At 47.2% G+C, this 13024-nt stretch overlaps 1 protein-coding gene across 3 annotated transcripts in view; it reads right to left on the reverse strand.

The window, feature by feature from the left end:
* The window catches only part of ACBD4 (acyl-CoA binding domain containing 4), a 1158671-nt gene that overhangs the window by 689683 nt on the left and 455964 nt on the right, over positions 1-13024 (reverse strand). The window lies entirely within an intron of this gene.

Consider the following 13024-nt stretch of genomic DNA (forward strand, 5'->3'; position numbering starts at 1 on the left):
TGTAATGATTGGCCCTAGGATCCTGTCTGATCATGCCCCAATTATTCGGACGATGAGAGCCCATGACTCTGAACCGCTCCCAAAACGCAAGTGGTCGCTGTACGACCCGATTTTGGGTGACATGTCTCTGAGGGACGCGACAGCGAAAGCTATCAAAGATTTCTTTAAAGAAAATAAAAATGAGGACACTTCACCGGCTACCACATGGGACGCAATGAAGGCAGTGGTGAGAGGGGTCTTGATCTCGCAAGGAGCGGCTTATCATAAAAAGAAGCGGCAAATTCGCCACGCCCTTCAAGAAGAAGTAGAGAAAACGGAAGCGATATGCAAGGCAAAGAACTGGACCCCTAGAACTCACCGGGCCCTCGAAGTAGCCCGAAAGAAGCTGGAAGCACACTATGCGGAAGATACAGCTCAGATCCTAGCTAGAACGAAACAAAGCTACTATGCCAAAGGAAACAAGGCTAACAAATTCCTGGTGGAAAAGCTGGCAAAGATCAGGAAGAGGAACGCAATTCTAGGCCTCCGTGATCCCCAAGGTAGAGTCCAATTTGCAGAGGGAGACAAGCAGCATATTGCAGTAGCACATTTTACGGACACGTTGACGGCGTCCTTGAGATCGCCTGGAGACCAACAATCGTACCTCCGAGACTCAGCACTTCCACAGATCTCCCCTGCAATTAGAGACGAGCTAGAGTCCCCGATCTCAAGTGAGGAGGTTGACAAAGCCATCAAGAACCTCAAACCAAGGGCCCCGGGCCCGGACGGGTTCTCGACCCGCTTCTACAAAATCTTCCGCCCCCAGCTGGTAGCCCCTCTGACGACCCTTTTTAACTCCTTCGCCGTCTCTGGAACAATTACCCCATCGATGCAAGAATCGATAACAGTCCTCGCATTGAAACCAGGAAAAGACCCTAGAGATGTTACGGCATATAGACCGATCTCCCTATTAAACCTAGACGTTAACATATACTCTAAAGTCTTGGCTAATCGGTTAGCGAAGGTGCTCCCAGACATTATCGAGTCTGATCAAACTGGTTTTATAATGAACAGATCTGCTCCAGACAACATTCGCAGAGTCCTGAATCTGGTCGAAATTGCGCAGTGAGACGTCCGAAAATTGGCAGTGCTGGCTTTGGATGCGGCTAAGGCCTTCAATAAGGTGGACTGGTCGTTCCTCTGGCTCCCCCTAGAGTCCTTTCACTTTGGCCCCGCATTTCAGAAATTCATTCTGGCGAACTATCAAGCTCCGAAGACCCTGCTTCGAGTCAACAGCCTCCTATCTAACCCGATCCCCCTATCATGTGGAACCAGGCAGGGATGTCCCCTATCCCCCCTGCTCTTCGCCCTTGTCATGGAACCCCTGGCCCAACGAATCCGCTTTAACCCCAGTATCAAAGGCATGCAAGTGGGCCCGACCCAACATAAAATAGCGTTGTACGCGGATGATGTGATGCTGACCATAACAGATACCGCCCATTCTTTGGGGTCCGCCCTGGCGGAAATTCACTCCTTTGGTAGAGTGTCAGGATTCATGATAAACTTCACGAAATCATCAGCCCTAGGGGTGAGACTAGACCCAGAAGACAAAGTGTCCTTCAGAACCCACTGCTCGATCCAACGGACTGAAAAGGCGATACCCTACCTAGGAGTCCAGATCACAGCCCGTCCCGAAGACACCTATCGGCGAACTTCCAACCGTTATTCAAGACCCTGGAAGAAGACCTCGATCACTGGCGTTCACAGGAGATCTCGCTATTGGGCCGCATAGCGGCGTGTAAGATGAACCTCCTCCCGCGACTCCTTTATGCTTGCTCGGCCCTTCCTATCATGATCCCCAGGCCCCCGCTCCAGCGCCTCCAGAGGAAGATGCTACATTTTATCTGGAGGGGTAAAAAAATAGAGGATCCCACTGAAAACGATGCTGGCCAGTCCAAACCTAGGAGGCCTAGGAATCCCGGATCTCCAGAAATATCAGACAGCGGCTCAATTAGCCCGCACACAAGCCTGGACGATTAGCTCGAATCGACCAAGATGGCCAGAGATCGAACAATCCCGTTTACCCCTTCCCCTCCGCTTCCTCTTACATCTGCCTCCCGCCTCACGGAGAACATGGCCGGCCATTCTATCCTCCACCAAGCATACCCTAAAAGCATGGGAATGGACATGTAGGCATAGGGGCCTTCCGAGAGACCTGGGCCCATCCGCCCCAGTTTTTCATAACCATAACCCGATGTTTTCACCAGGAGCCCACCCCACGAATTTTAAAAACTGGATCGCGGGAGGTCTAAGCTCCTTAGGTCAGCTCTTTGAGAGAGATCGGCCACTCACCTTTGAACAATGTAAAAGCGCCTTTGGCTTCACAGAAATGGACAGGTTCTCATATGCGCAACTATGACATTGGTGCTCCCATCCATCAATTCGCCTGGCAGCTACACAGGAGTTGGACCCTACAGAACTGACTCTCGCAGACCCCTCATACCAAGGACGAATCTCGGCGATTTACAAGCTGTTGCAAACAAACTCTCTCGTTACCAGAGCAATCTACATGGCCCAATGGGAAACGGACCTGGGACATTCAATAGAGGACCAGACGTGGATAGATATTTGGTCTCATACCCGATCCTCCTACTGCATTACTAATCGGGAGTGTGCTCACAAACTACTCTTACGATGGTACTATCCGCCGCTCCGACTACACCACATCAATCAATCCTTAGACCTCCGATGTTGGCGCCAATGTGGCCTCCCGGGATCATTCATTCATATGTGGTGGTCTTGCCCAGTGGTCGCAAATTTCTGGTCCCAATGCATTATGGCCATAGAGGACATAACGAAGATCACATTGCCTCTGGAGCCAGAATCAATTCTACTAGGATCCCCAATCCCGGGCATATACCCAAGATCTGGCAGAACGGCTACCCTCCTAACTCAACTACTCCTAGCAGCTAAGATCACGGTGGCCCGAACATGGAAATCTCCGGAAGGCCCCCTGATGGTCTTGTGGTGGCTGAAACTATGGGACATCTTCATAGCGGAGAAAATTACAGCGGCAAGCAGAGGCCTCCTTCATCGCTTCACAAACATATGGTCCCCGTTGATAGACTACGACCAGAGCTATCCGGCCCTGACATACAAGCCACATGCAGTGGCAAACGCCCTACGGTCCCAGGGCACGGACATGATACAGCGAGCGGAAGGGCGAGAGTTGGATGGGGACTGAGGGTTTTAGGGAGGAGCGAGAAGTGTTAGCTCAAAGTAAGGGGACTAATGGGCTTGATAAATGGCTAAAGTTGTTATTTGCTGTAAAGTATGATTCTGTGTGTCAAAAATAAACATGTTAAAAAAAGAAATGCTTGAATTGTTTTCTTCATATTAGTTACTTTGTTAGAAAAAATGTATTGAGTTTTCTTGATTTCAAACCACTAACATTGTGTTTCCAAAGCTCATTTTACTCATTAATGAAATACAGAATTATTTGAAATCTAAGTTTCATTCCTCTTTATTTACTTGTTTTGATTATATTTCGGTTTTCCAGGGAAATGGAGGACGGATATCTGAGATACCAAATGTGAATATGAATTGGAATTAAAATTCCTGATCTAGGTTAAAATTACTTTTTACAGCTTTTTGGATTCTTTAAGTGTTTATAAATGCTGCTATCTGGCTCATTTAGGCTAAATGCGAAGTTCTGCTATCTAGCACAGTCAGGCTAAATGCAAAATGCTGCTATCTGGCACAGCTAGGCTATCTGGCACAATCAGGTTGTCAGGCACAATCAGGCTAAATGTTATGTTAAGGATATTTATATCGCACACTATCACCGCCGGATTGGCCCCTTGCCTTTCTATTTGATTTGAAAGTTAAGAGGGCGGGATCGGTTTGTACGGTTAAGCAGGATAAAAGTTGAGCGTGATTTGAGGTGTTTTGTTGGCAGCTTCAGTTCGGTTAGCAACTTTCGCTGAGCATGGGTGCAGTTTCCGGATCCATGGGCTACCATGTGCTGTTGTGCAGTACTATGTGTGGTTTGTTTTGTTGTTGCAGTGCAGCGAAGTGCTTGCGGTTCGCGGTGCAGGAGAGTATTTGTGCTTGTTTAGCATTTGAGAAGGTGTGTGCCAAGAGTTGAGGGTTTTAGCGGTTTGGTTAGTGGGCTTATCTCGTTCTTTAGGGCATCTTTCTTGTGTTCTTTCTAAGGTCTTGCTGTCTGTTGGAGCATTCCCCTGCGGTTTATTTGCCCAGTTCTGCACGAAGCAGCGGCCTATATCTGAGGCTGTCTATGTTATGTTATATACATTTCTAAAGCGCACATACACCCAAAGGTATCTTGGCGCAAAGTGATACAGAAGCAGCAGAAGTACAGAAGAGTCTAATACAGATAGGTTTTAAGGGCACGACGAAAAGATAGATGGTTGTCAACCATTCGAAGAGGCAGTGGAAGACTGTTCCAAGTTTTTGTGGCAATGACAGAAAGCCCGGCCGCCGACACGAGAGAGTCTGACTCGAGGAATGAAAATCAGAAGAGCAGACTGGGAGCGCAAAGGACGGGACAGTACATAGAAGGGCAATTTCGATTGGATGTATTCATCGCCCTGCTTATAAAAAGCACTGTGCATAATGCACATTGGGCAGCCAGTGCAGTTGCCTAAGGAGCGGGGTAATGTGAGCTCCAAAAGGAGGGTGAGTGACCGCCCGAACATTTTGCATTTTGCAGCAGCTAGAGCTGCGGTTGATAAGGTAGCCTGGCTGACCCAAGTAGTGGGAGTTGCAATAGTCAGAGGTGCTCAGCACTAAAGCAGCAACCACTGGTGCGTGGTATTCAGTTGGCACAAAGGGGAGCACTTTGAGCAATATACGCAGTTTGAAGTGACCAGACTTGCATACGACCCCCACCTGGGGTGCCATGGATAGAGAAGATGACAATTTCACACCCAGATTTTCTACCGTTGCCGCAGGTGAGGGGGAGGTGCCTAGAGAGGTAGGCCAGAACTCATGGGTCCAAAAGTAGAGTGGGAAGGAAGTACCAACCACCAGCACCACTGTCTTGGACCCATTGAGCTTCAGCCACTTAGCAGCCATCCATTCGCTGAGTTCTTCCAGGCAGCTCCTTAACCGAGTCGCAGTGTCAGCTCTGGCGAGGTCGAGCCAGACAAGAATCTGGGTGTCGTCGGCGTAGGAATAAAATCTGAACCCATGCGACAAGATAAGGAGCAGGAGAGGACGGATATGAATGTTTAATAGGATGGGGGAGAGGGCAGATCCCTGAGGGAATTCACAGGAGAGCAAGCCAGGAAGGGAAGAGAACGGGGGCAGAGATACTGACGGAGTCCGGTTGGAAAGAAAGGCTGGAAACCAGTCAAGGAGTTGGCCTGAGATGCCAGCGTCAGACAGACGGGCCAGGAGGGTGGGGTGGTCGACCGTGTTGAACGTGGCCAACAAATCCAACAGCAACACTGCTCCAACCCCGCCCTGATCAACCAGCCGAGAGAGGTCGTCCATCACAGAGTTAAGGACAGTTTCGGTTCCCCTTCTGGGGCGGAAACCAGATTGGAAAGGGTAAAAACCCGGATGACTCCAGAAACGAGGAGAGGGCGGGGGAGATGAGAGCCTCAAGAACCTTCATAGAAAAGGAAAGCAGCTCTGTCTAGTGCTCTGTGGGAGGGACAGGAGGTGAGGGTGTTCTGTCTAGCATTGTCTGCCTTTGTTCCTAGGGGGTGGTCCCCTCCCCGTGAATTCTGAGCGCTCCCTCTCCCGTCGGGTGTTAGTGTTTACTGCTCCTTTGTCTCAAGCAACGGTCCCAGTTCCTTGGGTTTAGCCTAGCAAGGGGACTTGGCTTTGAGGTGCCAGATTCATTCTGGCTCTGTGGCAAAGAGCCAGGTTTTGATTAGTTTCCTGAATTTTAGGTGGTCTTTTGTATTTCGGATGTCTTTCTCGACTTGTTCCAAGTTTTTGCTGCCAGGTGAGAGAAGGATGAACCCCCAAGCTTTTTCCTTGTGCAAGGTTTCAGTTCAAGGATGTCGTTGCATGATCTGAGTGTTCTGTTTGGTTGGTAAATCGTTATTTTCTTTTGTATGAATTCTGCTCCTTGGTCATGGATAGCTCTGTGCATTATGCACATTGTTTTGAACGTGATTCGTTGTTTGACTGTAAGCCAATGTAACCTTTTTAGCGCTGGGGTGATGTGGTATCTTTGTGATAGTTTGAGGAGAAGTCTGACTGCTGCGCTTTGGATATGTTGCAGTTTCTTCAGCAGGTGTTCTGGCATTCCGAGGTAGAGGCTGTTGGCATAGTCAATTCTTGACATGATGAGGGCGATGATTGTCAGTGTTTTATGGGTGAAGGAGAGGAATGGTAGGATTATTTTTACTGAGCGTAGGAGGAAAAAAACATGTTTTGATTATTGCATTTACTTGTGGTTCCAATGTTAGCGCGTTGTCCACTAGGATTCCCAGATTTATTACTATTTTCGATGGTGTGGGTGCTGTTCCTAGTTCTGTGTGGGACAAAAGTGTTATTTTCCAGGTTTTTGGATACAATCATGATTTCTGTCTTGCCTGGGTTGAGTTTTAGGCTGTGTGTGTTCACCCAGTCGTAGAGTTCTTTGAGACATTCTCCCAGCGTTGTGTTCTCTTCTTGTGTTCTTCGATTTTATAGATGATGTGCGTGTCGTCTGTGTAGTTGTAGCACGTAAGGTTTTTTTTTTGTGATCTTAATTAGCGGAGCTATGTAGATGTTGAACAGTGGGGATAGGGATGGTCCTTGTGGTACTCCACAGTCGGTGTCCCGCAGAGCGGATTTGAAGGGCTTTTCCAGACAGTTTCCATTCTATTTGCTAGGAATGTTTTTATCTACAGTAGGTCTAAGTCTGTTATTCCCGTTTCTTCTAATCTTTTGATGAGGATGTCATGGTTGACTGTCGAAAGCTGCAGACTGTTCGAGTAGAATTAGAGCAGAGTTTGTGTCGGAGTCTACATTTTCTTTAAGTCATCCCAGATAGATAAGAGTGCCGTTTCTGTTCCCCTCTTGGGTCTAAAGCCAACTTGCACCTGGTCCAGCAACTGGTGTTTTTCTACGAGGTCTTCTGTTAGTTTGTAGATGTAGGTTTCTAGTAGTTTTGCTGGGTAGGGAATGTTTGAAATCAGACTGTAGTTGGAGAGGTCCCGTGTCCTTGAGGAGTGGTTTGATGTGCGCTCATTTGAATGGTTGCGGTACTTTCACTGTTGCGAGTGACAGGTTAAAAAGGTTTCTGTAGTGTTCCAGTGATGTGCCCTGTGTGAGGACGGATTAAATGTCTGGGGGGCAGGGGTCCATGGGGGTTCCCGCTTTATTGCTATGTCTTACCAGCTTGACGAATGTCTCTACTGGAATGTCATGATGCCTACTCCCGGGGAGCCAGACCAAGTCCAGGAACCCCGGAAGGAGGCATCAAGTCATTCCAAGCAAGCCCAAAACCCCTGTTAGGGGCTATTTGGGTGCAGTCCTGGCGTCTATGTCGCCAGGCTCATATGGAGAGTCAGTCTTGGTGCCATAGGCGCAAGGCTCATAGATTAAAACTTACCTGATGCAGACCATGCTGCAAACTTACCTGATGCAGACCATGCTGCAAGAGCTCCAAGCCAAAAGAGGCTTGGAAGGGACTACTTTACTTAGGGGCTATTTTTGTACACGGGTGGGGCTGGGGAGGAATACTTACCTGTGACTACTTTGGAGGCTATTTAAACCACGCCCGAAGAGCAGCACACGCTTCGCGTTATTCTGCATCCAGCAGCGTAACGCTCACCGTACCTGCAAGTCTGCATCCAGTCTTCTGCCACGCCCGCCTCGAGTCCGGAGCTCCTAGAAAAAGGGAGAAAGAAGGAGAAAAGGTTAGAACAAGAGCAATACCTTTGATCCTTACCTGAATTCCCCATCCATCGCGCCTTCGATCTGGAAGAAAGAAGTTATTTTATGCGCGTCGCCTCGCCTGCTGCAGCGCCGCGCTGAACTCACCGCCTTCGCAGCATCTTCACATTCCACCGCATCCTTCTGCATGTTCCCGCTGCACTCCTGCACCTAAGGGGAAGACAAGAACAGCAAGGTGAGTCAAGGGAATACACAGAGGCAATATTAGTTACCCCCCCATAGACTTACCTGATTTTACCACCGGGGGTACTATTCCTCTTCACGGGTTCGGCGCAGCTTCCACTGCATTCTCGCCGAACCCCAGCCCCCAAGGGGAAACAAAAGGACAGCAAGGTGAAACAAAGGGACAAACAAGGGAAACCTTATCACAATAGACTTACCTGATTTTACTGCCGGAGGCATTATTCCCAGAGACTTCATACTTTCTCTCAGTGCCTGAATAAAGGAGAAAGCAACAGGTCACATATTGACATTATTTTATCGAACCGTGTTGGATAATACAAATCCCTCCCTGAATATTACCGGCTGCCACGAGGAACTCTTCGCTAGGGTCAAGCTGCAACCTGCAAGGAATCGGACAGAGTAAAAGTCGAGCCAGTGAAGCAACTGGTTATCTACGCGCCCCTGCTCTCAATGCAGGATGGAGAGCTCATCTTTTCAAACCATCAGGTGAGACTATAAGAGGGGACATCAAAGGTGATCAGTGGGGAGATCAGCGGGAGTGGGGGGGGTTAACGCTCAACTCCACGGATGGTTAATTCCCTTTCTCCATTTGCAGAAGAATATTTCTACGGGCCAAGCAAACAAAGCTAGGTGGGCCATTCCAGTCCTTCATCTCGGCACTACGCGTCACATTGGTGAAGACCACAGCTGTCCAGGTCAGATCGACGCCCCTGTGGGAGCCAGGTGAGCGTAACATGGTATTTGTGGGAAGCTTTGGAGTATAATGTGGTTCCTGGATTGGTTGTGTGTTTGGGTTGACCGGTCTCGGTCTGCTTTGTATAATTTGATGAATGTCCCTGATTTTTTTTTTAAAGTGTTCTGCTAGGTCATTGCATAGTTTCTGGGAGGATACCAGGGTGTTGTTGTACCCCAGTGGGTTCCTCATTTAATTTATGATGTTGAACAGTTCTTTTTGGGTGTTGGCGGCTTTGGTGATTCTGCTGTCAGTGTTTCTTTTTGGCTTTTTGAATTTCTTTTTTGTAAGATTGGATCTGTCGTTGGACTTGTGCTCCCTTTGTATGGTTGTATTCTTTCCTCCATTCTAGTTCGAGTTTCTTGTTGTTCTTTTTCATGGTGCTGAGCATTGGGGAAAACCATTTTGCCATTGCTCTCTTTCATGACGAGATGAAAGGTTTTTTAGGGGAGATGCCGTCAATTGTTTCGGCAATCAATTCGTGAAGTAGCTCTTTTTCCGTCAAGGTCAGCTTCGTCCAGGTTAACGATAGTTGGTTTTGTGAGTTCAAGTTGTTCTATTAAGATGCGCGCTAAGTTGCGGCAAAGAAACATGGCAACCATGCTAATGGTGACATATTAAATGAAGCTGATTTATTATACACACAAAAGAGGGAGAAAAGCAAAGATAATATAACTAATGATTGCCAAAAAAGCAATAAAAAGAAGAAAAGAAATCGACAAAAAAGGGGGAATAGATGGCAAGCAGACAGGTATAGCATGCTCTGATCACAAATGACAGCTCTGCTATGGTGTCATTGGACAGGGATGATGAAGGGCTATACATTATCACTCAGCAACCATTGACTATCAAAGGAAGCAAAAAGAGGAAACAAGGGCAAGAATTGTGTTAAACACCTCCATGCCCCAGAAAATGTAGATTTAAATAATAGTGGAGGCACTGACATGACCTATAAACAAGTGCCTATTAAATGAAATAAAAAGGTTGAATGTGGCAATAAGAATAGGGATATAAAGAGCTTCCTTCATGTAAAAGACACAGTGGAGGAAAGCTTTAAACAGAATTCTCTCCCCAAGAAGAATAGGGTGCAATTCTTGGATAACACAGTAGTATCGGCTGTTTTGGAGTCACTTTTTGACATGGATGAAGTAGAGGGGGGTCGTCAATTGCCGATTCCCATTCAAACATCTGTGTGCTGCAATCAGTTGAGTAAAGTGAGACACTATATCTGCACAAATTGTAAACATATAACATTGTACTAGACCAAATGACCATAAGACCCTACAGTGGTCACATTTTTTATTAGTGACAATCAAATTCAAAGCACCAAAGAAAGAACAGAATTAAAAAAGAAATGCATTTCCAACATTGGGGCTCATTATGAGTCTGGAGGTTTAAGGTAAATGTTGCAGTAACAGAATTTCCAGTGATAAATGGGGAGGCGGGCACCACAGAAGAAACATCTGATCCAACTAATGACAGTAAAGTTTAGTATTTGGAATGGGTAGCAACCCATGTCTCATTTATTTTATTTTGTACATTTGTAGGAGTGCACAAAATCCACAGGTATCTAGGCACTAGTTGCGAAGGAGGGGGGGCAGATGGGGAGGTACCAGGTAAAGATTGAACAAGATACATTAGTGTCACATCTCAGTTGAAAAGGAAAGTTTTTAGGTGTTTCATGGAAACATGGTATGATGGTTTGTTTCGCAGGTAAGGGGGTAGTTCATTGCAGAGCGCTGGGGCACAGGGTAGGAAGCTCGCGCCACCTGCTCTTTTCGTGTTGTAGCGAGGAGTGAGGAGACTGTTTGTAGGCAGACCTGGTAGGTCTTGTAGAAGACTCTTTTTTGATGCTGTCCGTGATTCATGGGGAGCCTTGTTAGCAATGCATTTGTAGGTGATGGAGAGTGTGTTAAATTTAATTCTGTCCTTGATTGGGAGCCAATTGGCTTATTTTCTGGCTTCCGAGATGTGGGCATGTCTTTCAATGTCAAATGCCCGCAGAGCATTGTTGAGTTGTTTGGAGTTTGTGCAGATTTTTTTCTGAAGATCCGCACAGTAGGGCATTGTGAGAAACTTGAAGGTTTCTCCCTAGCTAGTCCCCGGTGTTCTGTCATCCAGGTAGCCAGGACACGGCCATAGCTATTGGATCCAGTTCCTGGGGGTGGACCAGTGAGGGAGGATCACCTGGATGGGGGGTCCTCTGGGAGTGGGACACCGACAGACGAGACGTGGTATCCCCCTTCCTTTTACACCTTTTCCCCATCCTCTCAAGGGGGACATTCCAAAACACTGCCCCCCCCCCTTTCTAACTCAAACACTTTCGCATAACACAAAGGACAACGGACTAACACCAGAGCCGTTTACCTGACATGTTCTAATATAAGGGTCAGGCAAAGTCAGGCAATTGATCAGAATCACACACACACACCTGACGGTCCATTCCCTTCCTCACAGGGATAAAGGGTGGAGCCAGAGAACACAGTACGAGCAAGGTGAGCACGGCAGTCAGCACGACTAGACGGCTACCACGCGGTAGTTCAAGAGAAGGTGAAACGCAGCAGGAATCGAGAGGGTGGCGTGGAGAGAAGTGACCTTGCAATTTTCATCCCAGACCCGCAGAACCTTTGTGGAAGAGAGCCTAAGACTGTAAACAATAGCACAAGTGTCCAGTCCTGAGAACTGCCATTGGAACGGTCGTCTCATGCTGGAGAGGCCAGAGACTGTACTGTGCTCCAAAATCCAATTTTACCCTGTGTCCAAAACGTGGGGAAGAGAGACCCAAGCTACCGCATCCTGACATATTATTTGAGAACACTTCTTGTTTTGTATTAGTTGTGAGGCTTGGCAATTGTTTTTTTAGTAAAGGCCTTTTTTATTTTGACAAGACGTCACTAAGGTCTCTTTTGGTCTTGGAAGGTTGAGTATCCAAGATGGCTTTTACTTTTTCATGTTGGGGCTGTAGAGTTCCGTTTCCTACGAAGAAGCTAAGATATTTCACAGCCGATTGGGCTAATCTGCATTTAGCTGGATTTGCAGTTGGACCAGCATTCCTAAGGACTTTCATGATGGTATAAAGTTGGAAGGGATGGTCTTCCCAGGTCTTAGTAAAAATGATATCGTCAATGTAAGCTCCACAAAAGTCTGAATTGCAGGAGGTTATCCATAAGACGTTGTAACGTAGCTGGTGTGCACCATGCAGGCCGAAAGGGAGGACTTTAAACTGGAATACCCTAGGGGTGTTGAAAACACATTTCTTTTCCTCATCTGGCCCATATACTGCGACTTGCCAATTCCCATTGATGAAATCTAGGGTAGATAGATAGGTGGCTGTTCCTAGTTCATCATTTAGGTCAACAATGCGTGGCATGAGATATGCATCAAAGTCCGATATGGCATTGACCTGACAGAAGTCGATGCAGAATCTCCAGGATCGGTTGGGTTTAGTGACCAACACGATAGGAGAGGACCATGGACTTGAGGAGGGCTCGATGATATTAGCCTTCAACATTTTGTTGACTTCCTCATTCACTACCTGTTCACGTACCTCTGGTTTTAGGTGAACTACTTTGCCTTTGGGTGTTTGGATGTAGTGAATGTACGTTTTACACTTCCCGGTTTCTCTGAGAATACATCAGGGAATTAGGCTATTATGTCCTTAGATCTTCTCTTCGGGAACCAGGCAGGCTAGCACTTTGGCATGGGTGGCTGACAGGTTTTTTCTTTCCACTCTTTTAGGAGGTTAATGTGGTATAACTGGACTTTCTGTTTTCGGTCTGGTTGGGCTATTTTATATGTGCACGTTCCCGTTCTCTCTACTATTTCATAAGGTCCGTTCCATTTGGAGACAAGTTTGTTTTCTGAGGTGGGCAAGAAGACTAGTACTTTCTGTCCGGAAGAAAAAGATTGTAAATGGACTTAGTTGTCATAGCTGGCCTTTTGCTGGTTTTGGACCTTTCCCGTGCGAGTACAAACTAAGTCCCAGACTAATTTAATTTGTTCTCACATTCTAGTGGCGGTTTGGGATATTGGAATGGGGGCATCCTCGCGATCTTCCCATGTTTCCCAGAGCATGTCCAGGACATCCCTCGGTTCTCTTCCATAGAGTAGCCCAAAGGGAGAGAATCCTGTGGAAGCTTGGGGGGTTTTCCTCACTGCAAATAGTGCCCATGGGATCATTCGGTCCCATTCCTTCTCGTCTTTGTCTAC

This window comes from Ambystoma mexicanum, chromosome 13 (genome assembly GCF_040938575.1).
Source record: "Ambystoma mexicanum isolate Mex_15411 chromosome 13, UKY_AmexF1_1, whole genome shotgun sequence".
NCBI classification, from domain to species: Eukaryota; Metazoa; Chordata; class Amphibia; order Caudata; family Ambystomatidae; genus Ambystoma; species Ambystoma mexicanum.